General features: G+C 42.3%; 1 protein-coding gene across 1 annotated transcript in view; it reads right to left on the bottom strand.

Moving 5' to 3' along the window:
* Window positions 1–5,000, bottom strand: part of LOC113812456 (uncharacterized) — a 504,081-nt gene that overhangs the window by 299,089 nt on the left and 199,992 nt on the right. The window lies entirely within an intron of this gene.

Consider the following 5,000-nt stretch of genomic DNA (forward strand, 5'->3'; position numbering starts at 1 on the left):
GGGAGGGGGAGGGGGGAAAGGGGAAGAGGGGAGGGGGAGGGGAGGGGAGATTTCGACCCTCTTCCCACCTTGAAACACGTAAAGCAAGTGCGTTATATAAAGCTTACTAATAGCTACAATTATAACATTTAATGATTATGGTTATGGTTATAATGATAACGATAATAACTGATAAAAACGTTAATAACAATACCAACAATAAACAAAATGAAAACAACATTAATGATAATCTAATGTCGATACCGATAATAACAAAATATTCAAATCAAGCAAAATCAACATTAAAACTACTTCAAGCACACCCACAAAAATAAACAACCCTTCAAAAAACAACCTCAATACGAGAAACCAACCCTAATCAGTATCTACAAAAAATATAAAAAAACTCAAAAACAACCATAATAAGAGAAACCAACCCTAATCAGTATCTACAAAAAAAAAATGAAAACAATGAACAGACACACACGAGAAAGGGCCGCGACGTCCCCTACACGGACATTCAACGGGCCCATAAGAAAGCATCCAAGAAAACACGTGTATCACGGGATGGTCTTTTAGATAAAAGTAAAGAAAGAAAGAAAGAAAGAATGAAAAGAAATAAAAAAAAGAAGAAGAAAGAAAGAATAAACAGGAAATCATGTTTGTTTCAATATCTGATCTCGCGCAAAGAATGTGTTGTACCGCGTATATCAGATTTTTTGAGCGAATTAAATGACGTTATTGTTTTATCTTCCAAGATGAATATCATAACTGTCTCTTTAGTACAAACCGTAGATGCAGAGGAAAATTATACATTTACTGCAAAAATATACGATACTGACGTAAAGCAAATAAGAGAGAAAAACGTACCAAATATATATAGACACACACACACACACACACACACACACACACACACACACACACACACACACACACACACACACACACACACACACACACACACACACACACACACATACATACATACATACATACATACATACACACACACATATATATATATATATATATATACATATATACATATATATATATATATATATATATATATATATATATATATATATATATATATATATATATATATATAAACTGTCAACTAAACCTTCCACCGCCGGAGAAATTGCCCTTCCCAGGTGGAAAATCTGGCAATGAGGCGCGTTTCTTTCGCAGCGCCCGATCTCCTAAAAATATCTGCAACAATTAATTGCAAAAACTACCTTCCTGCAATGGCTTCATTACCGCCTCTGATCTCTCCCTCGGTCATTGCAACGGAAAATACTGAATGCCAGTGTCAATACCAACACGATTTGATCAGTGTGTCAATAATTGCAATGAGGATCGTCATGCAATAAAATTAATTCTCCTAAAAAAACAAGTTCGATAGAAGTTGATGAGGCGCAGATAGAAAGTCATTCATGTCTTATTCAAGCCTACGTGCACGAGCTGACAGATGCATGATATGCGAATGCAAAGAAATATAATAACAATAATAGTAATATGTAATGCGCAAAACAACGAAAAACATTAACAATTAAATGTGAAGAATTATACATATGTATCGAATAATTTACACATATATATGTATATATGTACGTAAGCATGTATGTATGTCTATATGTATGTATGTATGTATGTATGTATGTATGTATGTATGTATGTATGTATGTATGTATGTATGTATATATATATATATACATATATACATATATGCATATGTATATACATACATATATATATATATATATATATATATATATATATATATATATATATATATATATATATATATATATATATATATATATATATATATATATATATTCATATATAATCCCATTACAAGTACCGGTGTGTTCCCAGAAGCTGCAGCAATGCACTTATATCTAATTTAGAACTTTTACCCGATGTTTTTGGAGGAAGGCAAAAAAGTGCAAATGGAGGAAAAGAAGTGAAGCATGAGGAGAAGAAAAAGAAAAGAGAAGGAGGTGTGAAGTGGAAAAAATAAAAGAGGGAGAGAACCCAGGAGCAATAATAGAGATAAGAACGAGAAAACAAAACAAAAAAGACGATCAGAAAATAAGAAAGAACAAACAAGAGGAAAGAACGATCGGAAGGATACGACAGCGACATAAAAGACCGAAAAAAGGAGGAAGAGGAGGAGGAGGAGGAGGAGGAGGAGGAGGAAGAGGAGAAGGAGGAAGAAGAATAAGAATAAGAAGAAGACGAAGAAGAAGAAAAAGAATAAGAAGAAGAAGCAGAAGCAGAAGAAGAAGAAGTTGAAGAAGAAGAAGAAGAAGAAGAAGAAGAAGCAGAAGCAGAAGCAGAAGCAGAAGCAGCAGCAGCAGCAGCAGCAGCAGAAGCAGCAGCAGCAGAAGCAGAAGCAGACGACAGACACACCCGAGAAGGAAAAAGAGGCCCGCAGCGCCGCCCACACGCCCACCGCCATCCCCCAAAGGGTGTGCGGGTACGTGGCCAGCTCTACGCCTCCCGTTACCTCATCACCGGACAAATGGCGTGTCTGTTCGCCCCGAAACGCCCAATTACCGCCTCCCCATCTTCTTTTCCCTCCTCTTCCTCCTACCCAATTTCATCAACTGCACCCTCCCCATCGTCTTTTCTTCTTGTTCGTTTTCTTATTTTCCTGTCTTCTTCTTCTTCTTCTCCTCCTTCTCCTCCTCCTCAGCCTCCTCCTGCTTCTACGGCTCCTCCTCCTCCTCCTCCTGCTGCTCCTCCTCCTGCTGCTGCTGCTGCTGCTGCTGCTGCTGCTCCTCCTCCTCCTCCTGCTGCTGCTGCTGCTGCTGCTGCTGCTGCTGCTGCTGCTGCTGCTGCTGCTCCTCCTCCTCCTCCTGCTCCTGCTCCTGCTCCTGCTCCTGCTCCTGCTCCTGCTCCTTCTTCTTCTTCTTCTTCTTCTTCTTCTTTCTCTTCTTCGTCCCCCTCCCCATTAAATCAATAAGTTTCCCATCTCTATTCCTCCCCCCTCCCCCTAATCCTAACCAGTGCCCACGGCAGGAAGTCGGATATCTATGTTATTCATGCTGTAACATTCGTAAATATCTGCAGATCAATGAATTCCCATAAGCACATTCATCGAAATGGAGTTTTTTGTACAAAGAGAAATAACAAGAACATATTTCAAAGCCTTAAGGTACACATTAATTTCTGATAAGACGTTCACGTAAATTCAATGGGTGACAAAACATGATCTTTATTTCATGTGGATTGCTGGGACGTGTTCGTGTACCGGAATCCTCGGGCAGAGTAATCATATTTCTCTTTCTTTCTTTCTTTCTTTCTTTCTCTCTTTTCCTTTCTTTCTTTCTTTCTTTCTTTCTCTCTCTCTCTCTCTCTCTCTCCTTGTTTTGCATGCCTGTCTGTCTCTTTCTTCTTTCTGTCTCCCAGTGCCTCTGTCTCTCCCTTTGTCTCTATCTCTCTCTCTCTCGCTATCTCCTTCTCCGTGCCTCAATACAATCATACGCAAAAACCCCAAAAGACAAAAATGCAAGTCGGGGAAAAAGGAACCGAATCCTGAGACGTTCACTGGAGCGGACAAGCGGCGCCGACGTGACCGCGAACGCCTTGTCTCACAGAACCCTTTGAACGCACTTTCAGCCACCCACCAAGAACCTGCCTCTCTCTCTCTCTCTCCCTCTCTCTCTCTTTCTTTCTCTCTCTCTCGCTCTCTCTCTCTCTTCTCCCTTCACCCCCCCTCTCTCTCTCTCTCTCTCTCTCTCTCTCTCTCTCTCCCTCTCTCTCTCCCTCTCCCTCTCCCTCTCCCTCTCCCTCTCCCTCTCCCTCTCCCTCTCTCTCTCTCTCTCTCTCTCTCAGTGTATAGACCGATCTGATGTATTACCAGCCAATCATTTAAAAATCCCAACCTCCCTTTCCCATTCAAACTCCCAGCCCTAAAAATACAGAGAATAAGGGAAAAATCTGTGCGATCCTCCTGCCCGCGACCTTAACACGTCCGCCAAGGATTAGTGCCAAGGCAACGGCGCCCCAATTTTCCTGTTCCTTCGACCGCCATTCTTCTCCGGGCTAAGACGATCGGGTCACGTGGTACACCCGGCCGCCGATCGTAAATCTGCGCTCGCCGATTACAGAATGAGTGCGGCGCGAATCGGGAGGAAAAGGAACGGAGGCGACGAAGCTATTCCCGTGCCGTAGAAACGAAATTATTTTCATGCCGTGGCAAAGAAGGTATTCCCATGCCGTAGAAACGAAGCTATTCCCATGCCGTAGAAAAGAAGCTATTCCCATGCCGTAGGAACGAAGCTATTCCCATGCCATAACAAAGAAACTAAGTCAATCTCAGGCCACAGTGTAGTAGTCGACTTACAGACCGACCTGCGCCTCTCAACCCCCTCCGCTAAGTAAATCTCAAAGACATACCACCCGCTTGAAAATAATATGACACGTCAATCGAGTCTTTAATTACACCTTCACTGTCCTATTTTCCCGGCCTATTTCCCTCCCCCTGTCCCGTCCCATCGCCGAATTACGTCTACTTTATATGGTAATGACGTGTTTACCCTTGACATTCGAAACGTTGTTTGTTCATTTGCATTTTCGGTCCGTCACGTTTTAATTACTGGAATTATATTCAGAGGACTTTCACGCCAACAGAGAGGGAGAGGGAGGGAGGGAGGAGAGAGAGAGGAGAGAGGGAGGAGAGAGAGAGAGAGAGAGAGAGAGAGAGAGAGAGAGAGAGAGAGAGAGAGAGAGAGAGAGAGAGAGAGAGAGAGAGAGAGAGAGGGAGAGGAGAGAGGGAGAGGGAGAGGGAGAGAGGAGAGGGAGGGGGAGAGAGGAGAGGAGAGGAGAGGAGAGGGAGAGGAGAGGAGAGAGAAAAGGAGAGGAGAGGAGAAGAGAGAAACGAAGAGAAAAAGTGAAACGAAAAAGAGAAAAGAACAGACAAGAAAGAGTAGACGCCGACACAGAACGGGATTTAGAAAAGCGTAGATAATAACACCATCCGCCATATACCAGTTCGTCAGTCC

This window comes from Penaeus vannamei, chromosome 26 (assembly GCF_042767895.1).
Source record: "Penaeus vannamei isolate JL-2024 chromosome 26, ASM4276789v1, whole genome shotgun sequence".
Lineage (NCBI taxonomy): Eukaryota > Metazoa > Arthropoda > Malacostraca > Decapoda > Penaeidae > Penaeus > Penaeus vannamei.